Source organism: Venturia canescens, chromosome 1 (genome assembly GCF_019457755.1).
Source record: "Venturia canescens isolate UGA chromosome 1, ASM1945775v1, whole genome shotgun sequence".
Lineage (NCBI taxonomy): Eukaryota > Metazoa > Arthropoda > Insecta > Hymenoptera > Ichneumonidae > Venturia > Venturia canescens.
In genome coordinates, this window is record NC_057421.1 from 31,876,592 (window position 1) to 31,902,736 (window position 26,145).

Genomic DNA, 26,145 nt, shown 5'->3' on the forward strand with positions numbered 1-26,145 from the left:
AAAAAATCGTTGTAACAACTTTTTGATATTATTGTTGCTTGATCTAACTAACATTCGCTTGTGATCAATACAGAGTAGTTAATTTATTTGAATCACTGAATTTTTGTTTGTGCGAATTGACTATAAACGAGTGAAACCAAATTTTTTGTTCGAAGAACTCGAAACATTTGTTTATTTCTACTCAATTCGCATATACATTTTTATGATATATTTATTTGAATATAAAGTACTGTATTTAAACGGTTTTTTTGAGAATAACAAATATTTTTTAAATCGAATCATATTGGTCAGTTCAATACAGCCCAAAATTTGTTAAAATTTATTATTATATTAGCCAACATGATTTGTGAAAAATAACAAATAATTTTGATAGTCGGATTTTTTCTTCATGCAGCTTAACTGAATCTTATCGATCGTGAACCGAATGAATTGTCTATATGCAAATGTCTAAATTCAGTATATATATTTTATGTATAATTTAGTTAAACGGATTTGCTTATTTCTTAGCTAACCAACTAAATTCCTGCCTGATCAAATGGTCGATTTTCTTTATTTCGATTGTTGGTACGAAAAACTTTTTTTGTATGTATTCCTACTTTTCGGATGCATTAAGCAACAAAACATCGTCACACAACTCTAAATTTCGTTAATCCAAATCGCTATCTATGTGAATGATTATCTAAATATTTTGTTAAATTTAATAAATATATTGTCGTGCGTATTTTAGTTAAATTGAACATTTTTCAAGTGTCCCAACCAATTTTTTTTCTCAGTGCATTCCACTGCTCCGTCATGTGTATTGTGTTTGGAGAAAAAAATTTTGTTTATTCGTGTCGAGAAACAAAATCGCGGCATGACACAGCGAAGAAAAATTTTCTTCCGTTTTCATTTTTTGCTCATTAACGAGTTTTTTGTATTACGTAATAAATATTTGTCCGCATTGTCTCGACGAGAAAATCAGCAAAAATTGGCGTAGGTCGGCACGGAACGTAAATGCATGAACTTTTTTGGAATTTTCAATTCCGCTTTATTGTTCAATCTCATACGCAACGAGCGATGATTACACACGCATTTTCGTATTTGTACATTGGTAAAAGATAAAGCGAAAGTCTCATCGCGCAAACGCGTTGCACAAAAGTTGCATGCAACCGGCTCTCGACAGAGCGTACGCGCCGTGGACGCGACGCAACGAAAATCCGTCGATGATGTATTATACTCAGAAGCAAAAAAGCTTTTGACTGGCTAATTCGAACGTCAACACGGTAAACGCCACGCAGTCTCTTAAACTTTTAGCATTTTATGTACACAGACGCGTCGATGTATGCCCGACGCAATGCCAGCAGTCCACATGCAGAGATGTACTGAAAAAAAAGCCTTTGTGATTTTTACGTCGGATGTGGGTGAGAAAAGAGGGGGCAGACGATACGCGGATGCCAAGGATACTCGGATACGGACAAAAATAAATCATTGTCGATGAAAGAAAAATACGTTCGAAATGAAAAACTTCCAGTACAGCGACGCGTATTAACATATGTGAAATTATACAATCGTTGTGTCGTATCACGAGTGCAATTAGAATTTTAATTGTCGACGATACTGGACTTTGACGCAGTGAATCTGCGGAACGTAAAATACGATAAATTCCGAGAATTAATGATCGAAGTGTCAGAATTTATCGCGAATACGGACGAATTTTCCGAGCGTGCAATTTTCCTCGCAGTGCATTCAAGCACGAAAATTGTGTCGAAGATTCAGTCTGTGAAAGGTATGAACTGCGACACTCATCTCAAATCGATTGCGCACTTCCGCAATAATCATGTCCAACGATGTCCTGCGATTAGGAACTCGTGCCCCGTCGCCGCAGTAATAAGGCTCGGAACGAAAGGTGGAATCTTTGGTGGCTCGATTTCGCATCGTCTAGACCAAAAAAAAATGACGTTTCGAATTTGGTTGTCCTTCGCGCGTATTGATTCTTCAATCTTGTCTGTAAAGGTGAGTCGCGAAAATGAAATACGAGGGGAAGATGCAGTCGCGGCGACTCGTTCGCGAATGTCCTCGTGTGGCCCTGACTGGGTCATTCCGAGACATTAGAGCCGGTAAAAGAGAGCGAGAAATAAATTGGAGGTGGGCCGAGAGTAGATTGGAAGAAACATATTCGCAGCACCCGATTAGCACTCTTGGCATCATCCTCGAAATGTGGGTAGACGCGAAGGAGGAAGAAAAATAAGAGAAAGAGAACGAGCAGAGGAGAGAGAAGAAGTTTTTTAAAAAAAGTAAAACATTCTGCGAGGGGTTATAAAAACGATAACTTTGGGAAGGTTAGCCGCGAGGAAGGACACGCTGCGTTTGTGAAGCGAGTCGCGTGTGTTCGCCGATCCACAATTGGTTATAGTTGCGGAAGGTCCGGACTCGTGAAATTTCGAACGTCTCTGCGCCCCGCCTCCCCCCCACTCTCTTTCTCTTTCGCAGAACAACGATGATCCCCCGCGCGAGGACTCCGCCGTAGCGTAATACTTAACACACCGCAGTACATTTTTCATATCTACCGAATTTTCATTACGAAATTCTCTCTTACTATCAAAGCAAAGCTGTGCCAAGGTCCATCAAATTTTTTAACGAACTTCTATCCGCGGACGAAACTCTTTTTTCATTCCTTTCGGCTCTGTGCTGGCTGCTGGCTTATCGTTTCGGTCATTAAACGAGCATTCGGAACACAGAAAAATATAACGGTTCACTGACATCCGAACACTTTTTTCTATGAATATAAATATATACGCAACAAAGACTTTTCTGAATATCAAAATTTCTAATTCTCAGAATAAATTTTTTTCGAGGGCACATTCAACATCCAACGAGTCTTGAAAACCAACCATTTTTTAAGGTGTATTTCGAGCCCGAGAATTTCCGGACAGTCTGTAGAGCGAAGGCAATGATGCAGTCCAAACCTCTCGCCGTAACCTTGGCTCAACTTTTTCGAGAGACTATTTTTTTAGGAGTTGCAGATCATTCGGTACAGACATAGACCACTTGGACGAGCAGACTAGGGACGGGCATCGTATCATCGGATGATGCGATCCTTGTCTGCCGAACCAAAGAGAAGCTCCAGAAAAAAATCAAAACAGTCAAAAAACTTTGCACAAAAAAGCTCTATTTAGCTCAGATATATTTAAACCAGAGAAAATCACGAAACGATATTTTTGCACTACCGATGCGACGACGTTTTCTTTCTCTTTCTGTATATATATATAATATATATAAATAAATATATGCACTTTGCGAGAAATTAATAAATATTCGAAAACATCATGAACGATCAGGCAGATATGTCTGTGTCGCGGCAGGGGTAAAAAACTTTAACAATGTTTCCGAGCTTTTTTACGGTGTTTGCGCGTCGGGCGCAGACGAGTAAACACACGTTATAAAATGGCAAAAACTTAAACGTATGTTGTGTATCATCGTCGCTCCGTCAATATCGCGACGAGAGGTAAAAACTTTTTCGGGATTCATCGAACCACGAATAAATAATTGGTCCCATGTGCGTGAAATACCTAATCTCAGGTTATTACGAGTTCGTGTTATTTTCGTCGGAGGCACTAAACTATTTACGAAATATAGTTATATATTGAGGTTGTTCAGAAGCAGGGTGGGGACGGATCAGAGTGGGAGTGATTTTCCCATGCTCGTACATTTTTTTTATGCCCCGTAGACTGTCGACCCATTAGGTCTTTTTTTAATCACGTCGATTTTATTATTTAAATTTGCGTAAAATGGAGATTTCATCAACGTTATTATGATATCTCATTTTTGCATGTTTAATTTTAAATGGTTAAACATTTGGATATAATGAAATATTTTGAAGTCGGAAGAAATCACGGCAACGTTAGGGCTCGTTTTGTCGCCCGTTTTCAATGACGTAACCTCAAAAAATTACACAGCGGTGATGATGGATTGATTTGAGTGACATACCGCGATTCTATTCTATTCCATTATTCGAACCTCATTTTTCCTAATATTTTTCAAACTACAATCGATTACTAAAACATAAACAAAATAAATTGAATTGACTTTCAAATTTTTGTGCGCGAATTCGATATCCACGCATACTCGCGCTCAGTCCTTCCGCCTTTTCTCTGCCTCGAGAGTCCGGCGTTGCCGTGCCTGTCATGTGCTCGGTCATAAATTTTGACACGATTAGTAATGCGCATATATGTTACAATTTCTCTAAAAAAAATCTCCAAAGACGAACAATTTTGATTTTGATCGACGCGGAAAACTTTAGAGAACATTTCGTTAGTTTTTCGACCAAAGTTTAATGGCACGATCAGCCGCTCAGAGCTACACAAAACTGTGATTTTTTTTCTTCAGAAACATGCAAGCTCCAAATCGATTTGAAATTTTATGCGCAGTCGAAGTTCCAATGTTCGACTATGCGCTGTAAAAATTTCAATTTTTTTCCGTAAAGCGTGATGTGCTTTTCAATAACTTTATAAGAGAACAAGCGATCAATATACGTGCTCGTTTGTGATTCAACCGTCGGACTCTGCACACAACAGCATTGTTTTTTTTTTTTTTTTAACGAAGAGATGAAAGGATGATAGAATTGTGATTACAATTGTTGGGGGAAGTGCGTGGCGACGATGAAAACTAAGAATATCAGCAAAGCGGAGAACCACTGGGGAAGCATTCTAATCGTGAGATGATATCATCGCGGGTTGCTGCCGATCAACTGGCCCTCTTCTTTCCTCCCGTCGCTCGCTTTTCTCTTTGTACTAACCTCGCGTCCATGCAGCATCTATACGAAGAGCAGAGGAATCGTGTCTCAGGAGCGCGAGACCTAATTGAATAATTTCGTGGTCAATAGTATATTACACGCCTAGGGAGGGAAAGTAGACTACTTTCCTCCCTAGGCGCGGTTTGAGGTGGTCTAATTTCACTCCCGCGGAGTGTATACTATTTTTCACCACACAAGCACCGAAAATTCAACCTTTCGATTTCGGAAAGTTGAACTTTCGGCGCAGGTGTCGTGAAAAAATAATTACGCAATACGCAAAATTAATAAATCGTTGGATCATGCGTGCGGGGAAGGAAATGATGGACCGCGTCGAGACGAGTGTTGATGTTCTGCCAGCAGGTAGAACGAATAAATTGTCGGCGGCATATCTAACGAGAGGAAAAATGTATTTCTGCTGCGCGCGCGTCTTTGCGCAATCCCAAAAGGAACGAATCGTTGCATCGAAACTACGCGTTCATCTGCTCTCGAATTTTTGTTTCGTCCTTCCAGGCGCATTATGAAAGAAAAAAAAAAAAAAAATAAAAATAAAAGTGTGGTTCACACGGTAGGCCCCTTTGGGAATAGTATTCGGGCAAATTTTGTACTTTAAATGATACACGTTTAATAGAGTTAAAAGGCCACTGGCTACATAACCAAACGATTCTGAAGCCTCAAAGAGGAGTCTGACAGCGTTATAGACACGCTGGTAATTCCTCTCGTGCGTATATCGCCTATGCGGTTGGAGTATTCATACGAGTCGTTCGTTCTACTAGCCGGGAGAGTCGTACGTGCGCACTCGATCGTAAATTCTCGTTCAACGCGGCGCATGTGTGCGCGCGAGCGCGCCCACTCCCACACGTACAAGCCTCGCACACGTATATCGCATTAACTTACACACAACTGACCGCGTCACGTTTGTGCCAAGTTTACACGTGTGTGGATTAAGGATCGAGACTCCCGGCACTCCCGCATACTTGCTCACCTATACGTTGGACGCAAATAAACGGATGTACGAACGTACGAGAGAGCATACGCTACGACGAGTGAAGCCCTTGTAGAGTTCGTTTGGCTCGAGGTGCAAAGTTACCAGTGTGATGAGTGCGGACCATCCATGTATACTCAAATTCATCCCTTCAATTTTTCTACTTTTTTTTTAATTTGCTGTTTCCATGTTACAAATTTTAAATACAATTTTTAAATACAATTTGGTGTTTCTATGTTACAAATTTATTGGATTGTATACCGAAAACTGTTGTTGCTTTTCGTCCTTCCAATTAATTTACGGTCGAGTATTGTTTTTCTTCACAGTATCGACGAGCTCAGCGTCATTCGATGGCGGGCCGCGCGGTATCGTTTTTTTCTTCACGATTAAAGATTTCCGAAGTTTTTGGAATCCCATTAAATCCAAAATTAATAAGAAAAACGCGGCGAAGATGGTTTTCTCCGCGTTAACGAGCATCAAATTTATTTCGAGATATTAATTGGGAGTTGAGAGCGAATGATAGAGAGGGCTCATGAAATATCGTGAAACTAGGATGAATTCTTATTAGCGTATATTAGGAGTGAGAAAATAACGAGGAGCATGGAAAAGCACAAGTGACCTCGCTCCGTCTATCGCGCGCATTTTTCCTCGACGCCTGCGCTCATCAGGGGCTCCCTCTTCTCTTAATCGCTCGCTCTTTTCGACCGCGCGGACGCATTATGTATAAATATATCCGGGTGATTCGTATATATTTAGAAAAGATCTGTGGCCACGACGATGAGAATACGAGGACAACGAGAAAGACGACGAAGACGACGACGAAGTCTTCTTTGTCGTACGGCTTTTCCGTGCACGTACACGCGACAAAAGTCGCACGACCTTCTGTGATTCCGACGACTCACCGAGCTCTGACGATGCCAAAAAAGCAATACGCTCGCGTTTTACGATGTACATTATCGTTATTTTACTTCATATTGTTCATTGACAACTACAAAATACTGCTCGAAGATATCGTGCCAAAAATATTTATCGAATAATGTTACACTCGAAGAAAAAAACTACGCCAAATTGTTTTTATAAACTTTCTTCGATATTTCGCGAAACAAACGAATAAAAGTGAAATTTTACATTTTCGAATGAAAATCTCCGTGACTATCATCGGCTCGTCCAACCCGCTCAACCTGCCACGACTTGAAATGGTTTTTTCGATAAAAAATCGCTCATCCTTCTTACCTTTTATCCAAATATACAAGAATGTTCTCAAATTACACGCGAAGAAGCGATGCAAGCTGGAGCAGTACAGTCACGACGGTCGCCACACACGAGTCGTTAGCGCGTTACTTTATACGAGCGACACGCGGTAGACCATATTAGGTGGGCAGAAAAAAATCAACCCTAAGCTGCATTTATTTCCAGCGGTCGCGTCACCTCCACGATTATCAGGACGAAGGTGTATTGTGAGTTTCTTCTGCATCGGAAAAGTCCGTATTTTCTGAAATTTTTTTCAAACGATCGTACAAATTGTGGCTAAGCGATTGATGCTGCGCTCGAATTCAACAGAACATTTGTCGAAGAAGTGTTGAACCCGAGTTTAATAGACTAAATCATATTTTCTTTTCTGCTAGCTCAAATCTTCCATCCAGCTGATCCAGCTGAACATATACAGTTGAGATAACGGTTCGCGAAAAAAGTAGCAAAGTGGCTAAGTTAAAAAGAACACACGTGGCTCCACTCCTATCCGCAATACGAACGATGAGAATTTAATACATGAAACTCAACTGTTGTTGAAGAATTGATCGACGAAAAATATAAGAATAAGATAAAAATGATATTTGAAAAGCTGTGTTAATGAATTTTCAATTTCCGTTCGCTTCATTCTAAATGAGAAAACGAGCCAGCATATACGCAGCACGACGAATTTTATTATGACCATGTGCGCAAACAAATTTTTGATAACTCGCTCGTAATATTTAAGGGACTGTACCTGCGTAGCGATCTCCTCGAGTCACAAGATCGAATATCAAGTTTAGCCTCTCGTTGATGTCGCAGTTTTGAGGGGCAAGAGAGAGAGTCGGGGCGACGGTGAAGACAGAGCGAGCGCTCTAAAGGGTTTAAGGTAAACGTGTTTGTTTAGTCATTTGCGGAGCCAACGTGGCGAATAATTCGTGCGGGTTAAACGGTGCAGAAAATTGTCACGTCATCATCGATAAGTGCGACGTTTATTCGTTAAAAACGAGAGGGTAAAACATAATGGAGAGAGCAGTCTTTTATTTGCATGTTAAAACTAAACTATGCATCGAAATTTTCGACGAGGAAAAGAGGCTCGAAAGATCAGTCACGCCTCGCGTGATAACGATGATGCGGCTTTTTTTTTTTTTTTTCTTAAGACGTAAGATTACGAAAATTCAGACTTTATCAACGGTCTGAGCTGCAGTTAAGGGATACGCGTATGTAGATATATTTGTACATGGACAACTGTGTTAACAGTGACGTTGTTCAATGAAAGTGTCGAAATTTTTAATTCACTCGTGGAAAAAACGTTTCCAGAAGGAAAAAAAAACCTGCCTTTGCCGAAAGTATCTTGAATAACGTTTTCTCATCTGCTGCCTTGACAACCGATCTTCATCTTCCTTATCGTAAAACATACGCATGCGTAAACGATATCCAGCAAAAACTTTTTAAAAGTGGAAAAATTATGCCAAGTATTAATAAGTCGCAACCTTGTTTATAATAATATTTATTGTTTTTCTTCCTCTAATTATTTATTCTGTTTCTTTACAAAAATATAATCACGCATCAACTCATTCGAGCCAAGTACAAGTGATGTTTGCTTTTATTATTTTCTTTAAAAATTTGGTATAAAAAAATTCAAGCTTTCGAAAAAAAATTGACGAGCGTGGTTTTTCAAAATGTACCCAAGTAAACCATGCACACCGGTTTCTCAAATGTTGCTATTTCACGTTCTTCTTGTTGTTCTTGCTTCTTCTATTAAAAATGAGGAGTTCGGTAAGGACGCTCACCGTCGCCCTGTACCAGAGGCAAATTCAAGGAAACTTAAATTCAATTACATACGCGTAGGTGCATGTGCGTCTAATCTCGTTTTTATAATTTTTAAAATCTAAGCAATGAATAGTATGCCGATTAAAATAAGTTTATTACGTTTATTTGAATATTCAAACTTCTACTTGTATATCAAGGAAGCTTTTTTTATCAAATAATAGATTTATCAGACTATATTGCATCCAATGAATTCGGTTACTCTCGTTTTTATTATTTTGACACTTACTTTTATTTTTCTGCATTTAGTATTCATTGTAATGAAATGAAAAACTCAATAAAGTCGCTGCTGGCACAGGCCTATGAATAGTTTATTAACCGAAATTATTTTGAAAAGTTGTTAGTTTAAAAACAACAGAATATTATTTCAGATACGAATTTGTAATTGGTGCATTTCATAACATTTGGTGGAACACACGAAACGCGGCGGTCTTCGGCTTCGCGACCCCCTCATTCGAACTCAAATCATGACTTTTTCGTATCTCAAACGCACGTGATTTCCTATTCCCTTCGCATCCCAGTCTCATATTGTCGGAAGAACGATTTTTCTTCGTTTACTCGACACCGAAGCTCACGAGCGAATCGTATTGGGTGCCACAGTTTAATTACACGTTCGTAGAGAGATAATTATTGTAATTCAGGTAGCGATTTAAGCTTCGAGATAAATTGGTGAAACAGACTAGACGATTTTAGTGCATAAAATTATCGCTTTTACGGCGAACGGGAAATTCGAACGACGGCATTGGGAAGGAGAGGAAATTGGAAAGCGAGAACAAAAGTAATTACGCGCGTTTCTATTGAAACGCGGAGAAGCAGGGAGAGAAGATGCTCTCGGGAATTTTGCCAATCGATGTAAATCCGGAGAGACTGACGTATATTTCATATTCCGATTTGAGGGTGTAATAAAAAAGTAAATGGTCGAGTAAAAGAAGCATGCGAAACAGTAAAATCTTGAAAAATAAAATACGACGTTAATCAGACGTTAATTTTCTTTGCCCTAATATGAGAGAGAGAGAACTTGACTCGGATAAGGAGACGCACTTGGAGTCGTCCCAATTGGCTGAGCACCGTGGACAGCCCGTTGGCGGAGATGCCAGAAGAAAGGCAAAGGAATTTGAGGCAGCAATTTTTAGTAGTCGATCCCACTGGAACTATGGAATCTCTCATTCCTTATATCCAGCACCCGATTTAAGGCTTTTCATCTCAAATCGCAATTCGCAATCTCGTAGTGCCTCGTTAGCATAAAAAAGAAAAAATGCTCCAATCTCACTGCAGCCTCAAATGAGCTCGAAATTCTATGCGATTTTTAAAAAATCTCGCAATTCTTGCATCATTTTTATATTTTTTGTGAATGAGCAAAACTGTTGCAGCTGATCCGATTTGATTTTAATATATTTCTACATTTCATATTCGCTTCCGCATTGTTTTCTGCGCTTTCTCATTCTTACTTTGTCATTGTAGAATTTTCGAATCGACGATTCATTTTATACCGACGATCAACTGATTTCGAATTCAAAATTTCTATTTTTTCGTCACATTCCGTTTGAAACAACGACTGCAAACACGACTGCAAAAAAAAAACATTCAGCGTGCACGTGGTATGTGTATATCAATATATGGTACGGAACGTGAGAGCGACAGAGAAACTCGAGGGAGGAAGCCCCGAGCAACAAGTTGCCCATTCGGCGGTTCGCTCTTGTATATATGTAGTGGGGTCCTGTTTCTGTACTCCAGAGCAGGCTCTCTTCCCTCTCGTCACGTGCGATCTTTATTGCGCCCACACTTGACACTTCCGGATGTATAAAATCATTTTATCACCTATTTTCGTGGTTGAAATTCAAGGAATGAAATCATAATTCGAATGCGGGTTTAGCAGCTCTGTTTGACGATGAAAATCCATAAAATGGAAAAAAAGTGAATGAAAAATAATTGAATGTGAGAAACGGCGTACAGGAATGAGATATGGAACTTGAATAATGCAACCGCATTCCTGGTTACCAGTCCCGTCGAATATTTGTCGTTCCAATATCACAATAAGCCACAAATATATTATATATTCTGAGGTTTCCGCTTTTTCATGTTTCGATTCTAACAAACAAAAATGGACAAAGTGGTAACGAGGCTTTCCTCAAGATGATTAAAGTCCAAAGACAGTGAGACGTTCATTTCCGGAAGTTATGGTTTCGATATACGCCTTATCAAACGACGAAAAGCACAGTTTATGGATAAACGTGTTTCACGAGCTGAGGCTAAAGACACTCGGTGAGGAACATCCGCAATGCATAGATTACCTGATGTACCGCAAAACCGCGATACTTCCGTAGAGCCACTGACAGTATTCAGATAAAGATTTTCTTCCCCATTATTCCCCTTCGGCATACAAAAAACTTATGCACATTACGTCACCGTAAACTGATACTTCATTCGTCAAATAAAAACGTAAGTATACATATCGAGGCTTCTAATTGAAGCTATCAATTTTTTCTCTTCGCGAGTACATACGGGGTATTCCATATCGAGTGGACCACCCCGATTTCATTGAGAGGGACCCTTTTTAGAAAGCTGAAAATTCAAGAGGTTCTTGTTTTTCCAGTCTACAAACCACTAAAAAGTTGACGTGATGGCAAATCACGTCAAATCACTGTTTTGTGTGTTTTTGGGTAAAAAGCTTTTGATCTTTTTTTTAATCCTTGTAACTTGGGGAATAATGGATCGAAATAATGTTTTTTTTTTTTTTTTTAATTTTGGGTTTTTATTGCACTTTTCGAAAAAAAGCATGAAAAAATAGATAATGTCGATCTTCTTGTTGACTATCCTTCCGCGTTGAGCAAAAAAATTGTTTTTCTTTTTTATACCAATTTTTTTTTTTTTTTTTTTTTTTTTTTTTTAATCAAATACTTAATATTTTATGGGGTTGAATGAAAAAAATATTTCGATCCAGATAGCTTTTTTAAAAACAGTAGAAAAAAATAACAAATGGTCGGAACGTCGTTTTAACAATAAAAAACTGATAGATCATCTGATGTTTTCCACAAAAGCACACAAAACAGTGTGTACATAGCGATTTGCTATAAAGCCAATTTTTTTGTGATTTGTAGACAGGCAAAACAAAAACCTCCCAAACTTACAGCTATCCAGACAGGGTCTCTATCAATAAAAAAAAAATAATATTTTGTAGTTCTGTCGAAAATCACGCGAAATTTAACGCGGACCTTTAAGAAAGTTGTTTTATTAAAAAGTATATGCAAAAACCGAAATTTTATTTCTTTACATTTTCTTTATGTAATTATTAGATTTTAAATACACAGAGAATCAAAAAAAAAAACGAAAAAAGAAAAAAAAACTGTGCGTAAAATTGGAGAGTTAAAAATTTGAAATAATTTGTAAATGTTTCTGACACCTCGAACGACACAGCAAAAATTTGTAAAGTCATTTTGAGATTGGAAAAAATTGCGGTGGCCCTCTCGATATGGAATATCCCATGTAGGTACACGGTCTACGTACTGGCTGATATAACATGATACACTTTACCATATGAGCGTGTATTTCATACTTTTTTGTGAGGCTTTAGAGTGGATTCGTTAGATAATGTGTAACACGAACATCACAAGTTGCTTGTTCAGCTGCAATTCGTTGACTAACAACAAGTTTCTTCCATTCGTTGATTAATATTTCGAAAATATAAAGATTCTTAGGGGTACCATTATAGCCCATTTTTCCACGATTAAAGTCATAACCATCGACGAAAATATTGTTGTGAAATTGTGTGTGAAATTGTAACGAAGATAACGATTCCAAATTTTCCTTTGACTTACTGGCTCGAAATCGATATCTCAAATGTGTATATGTAATAATATGATTTTCAAGAGAGCGTTTAGAAACTTGTGTCAGTTTCTTGTTCCCGCGCGTACTACAGAGCTTCTAATCTCAAGTTGGAGCGCGTTATCAGCATCAACTGACGATAATAATAATTGGATGATCAACTGGGAATGAAAACGTGTCGGGAGTGTACGCAAAACTTTTCAACGAGTTTGTCTTTGACACCAAGACGCAATCGTATCGTGATACTGAAACGTTTTCCCTCCAAATTAATGAAATTTATGCTAACGTTAATGCGCACAAGTCGCACTAAAAGACCGGCAAGTTCAGCAGCATGGAAACTCTCATAAGTGGAGTTAAAAGTGTGGTTAAAAAGTGTCGATAATATTAAAAACTATATCGCAAGTGTGTGATGTCTGTCATACGAGAGAAATATATTTTCTTGAAATGAGAAAAATTTAAGAAACAAAAATGAGTCTGGTAAAAATGAATTTCCAATTTAAAAAGATGCGAACAGTTAGAAAAATTGGTTTGAAATTTCTCAACTTTTGTAAATCGTAGCGGCGATACTAGCGCGATTCAATTTTCACAGAGTTTCGATTCGTCAACGTCATCAAAATCTATCCGTCACGCGAGCCAACATTTAGCACGGTTAAACGTTTTCCCAACCCAGTTTCATTTATTTTCAAGCCGTTTCACAATCCAATGCTGAGCAGAGTTAATTCAGCTCTATTTTGCATGTAATCTCAGTAAAATAAAAAAGTTACGAGTCCATATATTTGTGGAAACTCGTGCTTATTTGATGTTGTTTGACACAAGCGATATCTTACATTTGAAATGAACTCTTAAATACTTCTTATCGCGTTATCAGTGAATATAAATGACTCTGTGTTTAAGCAACCCCTACTGCGCGCGTTCCCAATATTGCTGCAAAAATTATTGATACACAAAAAAAAAGGAAAATATGAGTGTGAACAAAAAACAAAGTAAAAAAACTTGCGATGAAGATCACAAGTGTGAATATCGTTAATTATCGGTGTTCGCCGACCAGAGCCAAACTCCTTATCGCTAAAACGAATAATTCTTCCACATTGCATTGCAAATAATTGCAACGCTGTTGTTCGAGGCTGAGTTTCATTAACAACGTGGCACTACATGTATGTATGGATACACATACAGGTCGTTTAATTTGAAATTTACAGCTCATTGGCAATGTTGGAAATAATAGAGTTACTTCACATGTAACGACACAGAGAAGAATGAAAATATTTTGATTCTCGAGTGCGCACTTAAGGAGGGTGGCTAGGGACGATACAATGTTGCCATGCTAAACCATGTAAATTACATTAAAAATTTCAAAATGATAAGAATTTAATAAAATTTGGTCAACATATTCTTTAGAGTTAAATTTGACAATACAAATTTTTTAAGATTTTTCTTCTGTACAGTTATCGAGTAATTGATCACTAAAGTTCACGTGTATAAGCATAGCGTTTCCATATATATAGGTATACATTCCGGGCATAAGAAATCTGCTTTAATGCGTAGTTACTCGATAACTAAGCAGAAGAAAATTTTGAAAAAAATGGTGTCTTCGCACTTGATGTTGAAGAACATTATCACCAAATTTGATCAATTTCTTATCAATTTGACGAACGTAGCCACCCTCCTTAACTGTTCATCAAGAGTTCCTACGACATGCGCACAGCGAGATTTCCTTGCCTCTGAATACTCATGACGCGTGTGTTACGGAAGTGCATACGGAAGACGAAAGATCTTGCGTACGTGAAGTTTTGTTTTCGATCTCGTGAAGAAACCGAAATATCGTGAGGTTGGTTGTTGAAAAATAAAATAATAAAAGAACAGCTTAGGAATATTGACGACCGTGCGTATTCGACACTATTCGTTGACCGGTGCGATGGAAAGATGAATATTTATTGACGCACACGTTCATAAATGTTTTATACGCCGATCGGTATAGACCGAGAAGAATTTCACTTGAAGAAGGGGAGAAAACAACGGCGTATGTACTATAATGAGAAAACTAAAGTGTTATTGGCGAGAGAAATTTGTATGAAAAGTCGCTTACATAGTCGTATTAGAGCTCATGAAGGACGTGGCAACGGTGATCTGTTACGATAACCCCTGCGAAGTCTCGAACGAGCTCTGATAACGCATACTATATCTATATCTACATATTGGAATTTTTCCCAAACTCTGCCACGAGCCAAGCGCCGTTTCATGCCGAAAGATCGCAAAATGTTTCGTTGTCCAATTGAACTAGAAGCGTGCAAAAAATTACGTGATATACGCATATAGTTTCAGTTGGGCTAACTAAATTTTTCGTTACGATTATGCTTACTCGATGAATTATGGATTGAGAGTCTGGAACATGTGGAGAAACAACCGTATGCGGAAAACCCTTGGAAGAAATATCACAGCACCGTAGAGCAGTTGACGAATCGTCGCGTCGTCACGTCGTGTTACAAAGAAGCGTCGGCCCGACACCGTATAAAAGCCCTGGTTCGCGACTGGGCTCTCTTGTACGTTTGAAAAAAGCACTTTTGACTTTAATTCAAGATAATAGATAAATATTTCTACGAGGGAAATATAATCAATGACTTTAGGGGTTCAGATGTTTTCGAATCGTGAATTCTTGCTCTGGAGCAAGAAGAATTTCAGTATTTGCAGGCTTAAAAAAAATGCACGATACGATTATCAATTATTACAATTGTCGTTGAAACGCCTTTGGTCATTATGAGTCGTTAAACTCAAATATAGCCCCAAGACTCAAACTCAAACAAAGACGTTTTTTTCTTGGGTCCTGTTTCACGTGCACTCATATCATCTTGTGGTTATCGAATGCAGAGAACACGAGTGCGAACCAAAGTCAGCTGATAAAAAAAAAAAAAAAAAAAAAAAAATTGTGATAAAGTGAACACAATTATCAGTTCAGAAGGAAGATCTGTTCTCACCAAATATCGTAGGTATAGAAATTTCTTATCGACCTATGTATACGTGAATATAAGAAATTATCTTCGTTATGTACAAGGCAATAAGAGCAAAAATAAATATATGTAAAGATATAGAAAATGATAAGAAGTACTGAATTCAAGTCGATTTTTCAGCTACGCAATCCCCAAGATTTTCCATATCGACACGATTATTCATGGAGGGAGAAAAAGAGTCTGTCCCTGTTCGGAATAGACATTTTTTCATTTCCCAAACTATTTTTAAATCTATAAAACTCTTTTCGTTAAGGACGGTGGCTAAACTCGTCAAAATGATAAGAAATTGATCAAATTTAGTGATAATGTTCTTCAACATCAAGTGCGAAGACACCATTTTTTTCAAAATTTTTTTCTGCTTAGTTATCGAGTAATTATGCATTAAAGCAGATTTCTTATACCCGGAATGTATACCTATATATATGGAAACGCTATGCTTATACACTTGAACTTTAGTGATCAATTACTCGATAACTGTACAGAAGAAAAATCTTAAAAAATTTGTATTGTCAAATTTGGCCCTAAAGAATATGTTCACCAATTTTTATTAAATTCTTATCATTTTGAAATTTTTCATGTATTTAACATGGTTCAGCATGGCAACATTGTATCGTCGGTAGCCACCCTCCTTAAATTTGTCATTTCGTCAAGTCCGACAGGGTTAAAATACTGGAAAGTATTATGGATGCAATGTCACAAAGGTGAAAAAACTTGTTTCTAACTATATGAATAATGAGCTGGTATTGTAAACCACACACACACCATATCCAAAGAACAAAATAATGTACGAGTAGCATTATCGGATGTCTCAAAATGTTCAAGTATCGGTTGAAAATTATGCAAGTCTTCGAACATGAGAGAATCGAATATAATGTACATTCGAATGAACCAAGTGATAATTTAAAAATAGACTAATACTGTACACTTTTCGTAGCTGATAGTGGAAGATAAAAACGTGTATATTAAAAGGGACTTGGTGTTATCTCTGCGTGGGTAGCGAGAGGCGAAGGTCGAATACGATGGGAAATCATCGATGGATATACAGACATGAATACGTGATGATTCTTCAAGTGAGGAAACGAAGTAAATTTCTTCAGTCGGAATAGTGACAGCGAGAGAGTACAAATTTTACGACTAAACACCCGATGGATATAACGTTGAAATTATAATAAGAATGAAAAATTAAATAAAAGGTACGTACGTTTTACGGACACAAAAATGGACGAATACGAGGTATTCCAAGTCCGATCGACTGAACCATTTCTGGTAATCGTTCCAACAAAGTTTTCATGCGAGCCCATCATCGAATGCTATTCGAGAATTCGGAACAGTAATTCCGAGCACAAAAGTATTTCCGAGTCTCCTGAAACTGTGGGTTCTGAGCTGCCACCAGCTGATGATGGCTGCTGGGCATGAATCATCATCGGAGTGCAACTTTTTTGGCAATTCTATTTAATCCGCTGTTTCTTAGACTCCTTATTATGCACTTTTTCATCAGAGGATTCGGGATAAAACCGTAATAAATTCGAGTTGCATCGGAATCCGGCGTACATGTGCCAAAAGTCACGTGTACTCATCTCCATACGTTACTAGACTGGGCGAACAGAGAGAGGCAATGCGTCACACGTGCCGCAAGAAAACAGAGTCGTTGCTGTGACATATGAGACGATATTTCGGATGTATAGGCTTTTTTTCTTTATGCACGTTGAAGGAAGTATCTCTATGGAGATTGTGTCGGGTACGTAGAGGGATACGTCATTTTTTACATACGATACAAAATTTCATTTGCTTCGTCGATTTTTTCGGTGTCTCTTTTACTCGAATTTCCGAGGATAAGTCTATACGAAGAAAAATCGTCCAATAAACCGTCCACCGGGTTCTGTGAAAGACCAAGGAGGAAGAATAAATTTTCAATGACAGTTCTGCATATTGAATAAGATGAATCTGATTAGACGTGTTTTATTGATTTTTTTTTATATTTTCCAAGTACATTTAAAACGCTTGGTAAATATCACTTTACTTTCGTCGAATTCCATTTTGATATTATATTTGAAAACGTATGTGAAAGAACTGTCAACCTGGTGCAATGTAAAAAATTTGGCAAACGCAAAATATTCATGGATATCGAAGGCTGGACGAGCCAGCACTCGAAGACGATGGTCCGAGAACAACGGGAATCAAGTATATACACGGACATGCACCAAATTTTTTTCTATTTCACATTTCGCCCACGTTTTTTGAATCGGAAGAAAAGACCAGCAATAAAATCAGTAATAAATAAAAATCCGTGTAATTTTGTTTTGTGAGGAAAGAAGTTTTCAAATGTCAATTTTGCGTTGAATCCCTCGTATGTGAAACTATCTCACGTTTCTATCATTGCTAATGTTTTTGAGTACATTGAAGCGTGCTTCCCTAGATCTCCATATCGTTACTCGGCATTTTCACAACCTGCTTCGTATCAGAGAACTGGACCAATCTGTCCTGGCCAGCGATCGTCCAATCTCAAAGAATTACAGCCCCGACGATCTCATGGATACGCTATATATACTGAAGTTTATACCTTAAATGCAGCAGAATAATTCGATTGTGCGACAACGCAATGAAGCGTTAAAATTATTACGACCAAAATGAAATGTGCTGTCGATAGTTTGCTACCGATTTTATTTCATTGAATTAGCCGTTTGCCCGAAAACTATCAGAAGTCAAAAGTGGAGGAAAGACTGCAAGATAAACTGATAAAAGTTTCGATAATGATACACCCACATTTGGATTCAACAGCATTAAAATTTGCTCGGACTCAATGATTCTAAAAAAAACAACAACCTCGAAAAAGAAAAAGCAAGTGTGCTTTCAAACGAAGAAAAACACTATCGATCAGTCGTCCTCGTCTCGCATCTTTTTCGAGCCTTTGTCTGAAAGTTGCAAAAAACATAAACAATCTTCATTACCGAACGAAGAATAAATATTCGCGAATTACGTCACTCGGATCGGATATAGGCGTTTGTCTGAGGGGAACGAAAGTAAATAAGTTGAGAGAGAGAGCTTCTGTAAAGTAACGATAGGTGGCGATATATGGATTCTCGTGTAAAACGCAATTGCGCAACCACGTGTTATCAGAGTTAAGAGAGGACTAACGCGAAAGCGATACCGCGATAATTCGCAATTACGCATGCGGCGAACGACTGCAGCTACAACGCCGCTTCGAAAGTCTCGAGGCAAATTCTCCCGCGCAAATAAGCAGCATCGGTATTTTAACACAATTACACACGCACCTACACACTTGGTATCGCGATCATGCGAAGATACGTGCGATTACTGCGGCTGCCCCGACCGTATACGGCTCGTCAAATCTGTGTGAAATAAAAATGCGATATACGTACACATGACGGGGTACAAATACGACGGATCACAGGTCGTGTGACGTACGTAACGACTTAGAACATTAGCGAGACGCGCAGTGTTGTGATGCATTGCCGATCGCGATCGATGCTTCAGTTGAGCGTGTGCACTGCGCATTGATGCTCGTGTGACACATACGAACGATCAATTATTTTTCATGATTATTCGCATATTTACCGATGATCGATCGCAAGAGTATTTCAATATACCTTGCGTACGTATATGCATGTTACACATCAACTAATATCGCTTTATGCGCAGATGACTTTTAATCTTGTGTCTGTGGATCACCTGCGTATGTCTATGTCTAGGAATCGTTTACGTCTACCTAATTAATATCTTAGTTGCAGGTAATAAATCGTCGCGTGTGTGCGTTCCTTCATTCCGGAACTCGTGCCCGCATTTGTCATCAGACTTCAGCCTTGGTGTGCGCGAAACGGAATTGTAAGTGTTGAAAATATGTCCAAGTGGGAAAACATCGTTTTTTTTTTAAGCAAGGAAAAAGCTGATCAATCTGTCATTTTTATTGATTCACAGTTTTAATACGAAAGTAGACCTGTCTGATGTAATTTTCGTGAATGTTGCGATCACACGAAAATCTCACTCCATCGCGGTCGCCCAGCCGAGACACTCTCGTAGCCAGTAGATATCGACTCGCGCACATTCCTCTCTAAGCAGGAGGCAGTTCGTTTGAAATGACGCTGAAGTTTCCAACGTTGTAGTCCAACGAAATGATCTAAAAAAACTCTCAAATAATTCCAGTAAATCTCCAATTTTGTTCCCTGCCGAATTTTCAATTCATCATTTTTCAAGCCACATCAATAATTCGTGAAATAAAAAAATAATGAATTATAAATCTTTTTTTCCTTCATATCGTTGAACTCCAACGTTGCAAACTTCAGCGTCGTCGTTTGAATTATTATCCGTGATAATAATCGACACCGAAGCTCGGTATGATTATAACCGTCCGATTGAAAAACTTGGCCACTGCCCGCTCCAATTTTAGCAACGAGCTCCGACCACGAGACCTCAAAATAATCGACGGCTCGTGGTGCTTCTGGAATCGTCGAATTATTTATTTTTTCGAAATTTTTAATGTTATTCCATGTTGTAAGAGGAAAGGTACAGAATGCGTTAAAAATAAAGGCAAATATGAATTATGAGTTGTTCACAATTGGTCACAGCGGAGAATCGATTCTGCGGGTTTCGCGACAAACCCCCATCCTTGGAATCTCATCCATTCTCGACGAGTTGTCCACGCATGGACACGATAAGGACGTCACTGAAAATCCCGTACTCTTACTGAGTAACCCCATTCTCGTGCAAAACAAAAGGGTATCCCGATTAGCAAACGCCCACGCGGCGTTGTTGTAGAAAAATGAAAGTTGGTGAAGTGGGATTGAAGTGAGGAATGGCTTTGCAGGAGTTAGAAGCATCGCGAGCAAAAGAAACGGGCTGTTAATCCAAATCGGAAAAACTGTTAATCGAAATCGCTCTTTGTTTTAATAAAATCTTAAATCGCACCGCCATTGCAGTTACGAATCATTCTGAAAACAGTAAATCGAAGTTCTTATTTTCGCTACAAAACCCCACTCCTGTAGATCGCACTGAAGGTTGACCGCATATTTTTTATGTATTTCGATCAAGGATGAAGAATGTTTATCAAATCTCTTACAGATAACGAAGCATGTTAATATCGAATTACTGTTGGATAAAATATTCATCACTGTAGCTAATCGTCGCATGAGCTTTATAGCCGAAAAGGAGAAAATGGCTGAAAAAAAAACAAAATTTCTTATCACGGAAATACGAAACACTCTCGTTTTTCTTTGAGAGATGCAATTAGATAATTTTCTGGTACATGCTCTTGAAATTTTTCTCATCGATGCGACGACGCTGAAGTTTCCAACGTTGGAGTCCAACGAAATGAACGAAAAAAACGTTTTTAATTCACCAATTGTTTATTTGACGAATCGTTGGTGCAGCTTGAAAAACTACGAATCGCAAATTTGGCAGGGAACAAAATAGGAGAATTACTGGAATTATTGAAGATTTTTTTTCGATCATTTCGTTGGACTCCAACGTTGGAAACTTCAGCGTCATGATGCGACGACGCTGAAGTTTCCAACGTTGGAGTCCAACGAAATGAACGAAAAAAACGTTTTTAATTCACCAATTGTTTATTTGACGAATCGTTGGTGCAGCTTGAAAAACTACGAATCGCAAATTTGGCAGGGAACAAAATAGGAGAATTACTGGAATTATTGGAGATTTTTTTTCGATCATTTCGTTGGACTCCAACGAAATTATTATACGTATTTACGCGGGAATTCCGAGGGTGCTCGACCTCGGGGATCTCTGGACAGTCGTAAACGCGATATCTAAGACAACAAGGTCGAAGGCTCGTCTCTCCCACGCCACAAACGGGAGTCTAACTCAGCCATTACGCAACACCTTTCACTCCTCACTGTGGTGAAAGCCAATATTCATAATTTCACGTAAAAAGGGTTATATTTAGGGGAGTAAAGGGCAAAATGGCCCACTTAAGGAATTTAACGAGTTTTGCCGGTTAGTACGTGGTCATTTACCTATTTTTATGTCCCAAAAATGATTCCACCTCCTTATTTCTCGAATTTGGCAAAAAAATTCGGGCAAAGTGGCCACCCCCTCGAATGCGGTGAAAATCGATAATTGTCACTTCTCGTTAAATAGACGTTGTAGTTGACTGTTCCCGCATGGAACATTGAAGGCTGCGATGAACCGAAAAGAAACGAGGCATAGCAGGGACCCTCCTTCGATGGGATGAAAAAAAAATTAGTCGGAATACTTGGATAAATTTTGCCATTACCCGTGGCAAAAGCCCGTTCTTATCGGGCAAATCGTGGGAAAACCGCCATTATCACGAGTCCGTCGTATGGCGCAAATCTAGTTGAGTAAGAAAAAAGAGATCATCAAAAAAGAAAAATTCTTGTCTGCGGCGGACGTTGCTTGTATTTTCTGCGATCAACTTTATTCGCATTCCTCCGAAGACTGCCTCAAATAGCTATCAATTTCTCAGAAAACATAGAATTCTCACTGATCCTGTGCGACAGAAATCGGAATTCCGTGAGTGGCCACTTTGCCCCAGAATTAAAAAATGCCCCAAAAAAGTGGCCGGTCACTTTGCCCCATGTTCCCCTATGTGAAATTTGAATGTCAGAAATGTACGTAATACGGGCCCGAATAAAAAAGGGCCTGGCACATCGTGGCAGAGGTGTGGCTCGGCACTATGGAGGGTATGGCTAAACATTGGGCCCTTGGGTCTCGCCAGAGAGCCAGATCCAGGCCACTGGGCACCGTCTGACAAGTGCTCGGCTCCCCTGCAAGGCCCAAGGGCCCAATGTTTAGCGATACTCAACCCGTGCTAAACCATACTTTACCACGATCTACCGGGCTGTTCTTTTTTACTCGCTCACACGTTTGCCAGGTTTTTTTTTCGATTCAATGTGCCAGAAAATATATATTTTGTGCCAGTGCAGACTTTTTGAAGCCTGCTTAAACAAACGCAAGGTTGTTTTTCAATATGCAACTTTTCTTCATGCGTGTGGCTGTTGAATAAGCAGTTTAATTGGCGAGAAGAAAATATCTGATCTACATAAAAATACGCGGAAGGCCTTTTTTCACATATTTTATCATCAATATTTTTGAGCAACTGCAGTGGTCAATGCTGAACTAATTATATTAAAATAATAAACTAATTAAAATCGATTCTGTGTTAGTGGGTACTCATGCTAAAGTTCGGTCAATGTGCGTGGCTCAGCCATACCTTGCCCGTACTCTTGACAGAACTTGGCAAGGATATGGAATCGTTCCCAGAACCAGACTTTTGCCAAACCGTGGCCGAGTATCAGCCACACCACGGACCCAAAGACTTGCCATACAGTTGCCACATAGGAGCGAAAGAGTAGAGCCAGAGGGAAGCCAAGCTCTATTTTTTTACTCGGACGGCCCTTAACGATATACAAAGGGTGGTCAATACCAAGCGCTGCTGATTCGTTCTTCTTTTTTAACTGTATTTACATAAAGTACAGGATTTGAATAAAAATGATATTTCGTCAACATATTCTGCAGTTAATTTGCACAATATGTAGAAGTGACAGCTTGGAAATGAAAATTTCTAACAGAATCAAAACTGCTGGGAATAGCGGAGCAATTAATTTGGTTCATCCGCTGCACTCATTTTTTCGTCATTGAGTAAAAGGAACTGAAGAGCAGCAAGAGAAATCGAACATTCGGAACTAATAAGTATTTGACCAATTAGTAAAAAATATAAACTGGAACCTCCCAAAATTTTATTACTTTTAGTCTAATTTTAAATCGGTCAGAAAAACAAACAGAAATTCCGAAATCTTGCAAATCGAATGCACAAAATTTCGAAAATCCTCTGAAAAATTTTATATAAAAGGAAAAAAATTATGAAATTATTAATGATGGTTAAAAATGAGAATATCGAGACTTGTTGCTTGTTGTCTTTCTAGGGTCCGAAAATATATCAAAATTCTTGCACGACGTTAAAAACATTGTGGTATTAGAACGTCGCACGATAAAAGGGACAAAACAGTGCGTGTTGGTCGCACGAGAGAAAACATGCACACAAAGTGGGGAATATCCTCAAACGCGATAAAAACAGGCAAAGTGAGGATTGAAGAGCGGGGAGGCGTCAAAGGGGCGGATCATGTTGTCACGAGTGTGTCGTGAACATTTAGCTAAAGGGGACAACGAAGGAGATCGAGGGGGATCACAGAGAATCAAAGTGGGGGAATCGCTATTGGGAAGAGACGCGCTATTGCAGTCAATTATGTATACACGTATGTGTATCCGAGTTGGTCGTAATTTGGACTGGCAGAACACTCGCAATCTACTGTCGTGCATAAAAAAAGTGTGAATTGAACGGCACAAAAAGCATTAAAAAGCGCATGGTTGAAAACAAACTGCCGAAATTCTCTCTTCGTGAAAGAATCGGTCAGAAAATTTGGAACGTTCGAAGTTTCACCTCGCACCGAGTCGACGAATTTTAATGATCGCATCGATGATTCATAGAAACACAGAAATCCTGCCATTATCGAAAAACATGCAAAGAATCCATTAACCTAATTGATCTTGATCAGGAAACAAAAAGTTTCCGGTATATCTTGATCCTCGCGAACGAACTTCTTCGCGAGACCTTTAATTAACTTGCATGAAGATTCTCAAATGCCGAGTATGTTGCAATTTTTGTGAGTTTATTTCAATAAGACGATAGCCTAGTGATAGCGTGCCCATGACAGGTTCAAATCTCGGTGAAGATAACAAAATTTTTCGGCGTAAATTAAAATAAAAAATACCGAAATCGACGAATATAAGACTTAAAAATACCATCTGAAATCAATTTTTAATTAAATAATTAAATATTTTTTAAATTATTCAAATCTTGATATGGATCCGACAGGGGTACCCAAAAAGCTACGACGACCTATTTGCCTCATGAGGCCCTAGTCTATAAAAAACGTGACATTCCATTCGAGGCCCCGATCAGGCTCCCAACTTAGGGCCCTAAGTGCGTCAGGAAAAATGACGCTGAAGTTTCCAACGTTGGAGTCCAACGAGATGATCGAAAAAAACTCTCCAATAATTCCAGTAATTCTCCTATTTTGTTCCCTGCCAAATTTGCGATTCGTAGTTTTTCAAGCTGCACCAACGATTCGTGAAATAAAAAATTGGTGAATTACAAACATTTTTTTCGCGTTCATTTCGTTGGACTCCAACGTTGGAAACTTCAGCCTCGTTAGGAAAAACCAATCGGGGTCTCATCGTAGCCTCGACCAAATTGTCGTACGATTTGAAAAATCTCGTATTAATTCGTCAATTTCGACATTCAATCGCTGCCCAACTAGTATAATTGAAAGTTTATTGAGTGCAAAAAAGGAACAGAGAAATAGTTAATCATTTGAGCAAACGACACAAATTTGTCAACGCGGAATTTAATTCCGCGTGCCTATAGGAACACCAATTGACTTCGGTATCTCCGAATAAAATGTGCCCGTATGAAATGTAAGTAAAACTCACAGTCGTATGGATGTTAGCGACGTAGTCAGTTTGGACATAGTTAGGTAAGTTTCAATGGGTATATGTAGGTAGGTACTGACTGAGTATAATGAGCAAATCGGAGGCGGTTGGAGCGTCTGACAAGTGACTCAAGTGTCGTTTACGGCTATATACTCGTTGATGGGTAAGAGCGAAAAAATTAGAGTATATTCGTTCAAACCATAATAGGCTCATCCTCGTCTTGTGGAATATATAATTGTCATCGGGCCTTTGTGGGCCATATCATTACCGAACGCACTCGAGGAGAGTCATATCAGAGTAAAACTCGTGGGTATATATCATGAAAAAAAAAACAATACTCATGGGCTTTCTCACGTACTCACGAATACGAACAGCTATTCACAGCTACTTTGTTGATATCTATTTATTTCTCTCGTTTTAAAAACTCAGTCAAGTACATTTCTAGCCACTATTTTGTTTACTCTTAAAAAGAACATTAATTAAAGATAAAGCGCGTGTTGCCGCTAAATTTTCAAATGTTCGCAAAACCACTTGAAGCATCAATATACAATGTTGACAGTCTGTTGGGCTCTAAAATCTTCAGGAGCAATTTAAAAAAATAAAAATTTCAGTTAGCAAAACAAAGTTAACGAAATTTCAAACTTAACAAAATTAGCTAATCATTGACTGAATAAAAGTACAGTTTCAGTAATGAATTAATTTGTTTGTTTTGTTGTTTCATTGGACTTGAAAATGTGCACAAGCCGGCTGCAGATATATCGTGAATTTGATTTTTTGTGCTTGATGTCGCTTTTCTTCGCATATATGTGAGAGAGGAGAAAGAGAGAGAGAGAAATTCTCGTGAAGTTCATCCGTGATAAAAGTCGACCCGCATAATTATCACGGCTCTCTCGTGGTCTTCTCAGCGTTTCATGATTTCACCGGTTAAGTGGGACAAGCGTCGCACAACCCGGTGGGCGTACTGTTCTCGTTTTATTTTCTTTTTTCCTTAAACTCTTCGTTCCTCTCTCTCTCTCTCTCTCGCT

At 38.7% G+C, this 26,145-nt stretch overlaps 1 protein-coding gene and 1 long non-coding RNA gene across 3 annotated transcripts in view; one reads left to right on the top strand and one right to left on the bottom strand.

The window, feature by feature from the left end:
- LOC122406039 (forkhead box protein O-like) overlaps window positions 1-26,145 on the bottom strand; it is a 126,216-nt gene that overhangs the window by 74,599 nt on the left and 25,472 nt on the right. The window lies entirely within an intron of this gene.
- On the top strand, window positions 19,140-20,196 carry LOC122406053 (uncharacterized). Its single transcript, XR_006259885.1, has 3 exons — window positions 19,140-19,250; window positions 19,381-19,480; window positions 19,574-20,196. It is a non-coding gene; the product is annotated as an uncharacterized lncRNA (long non-coding RNA).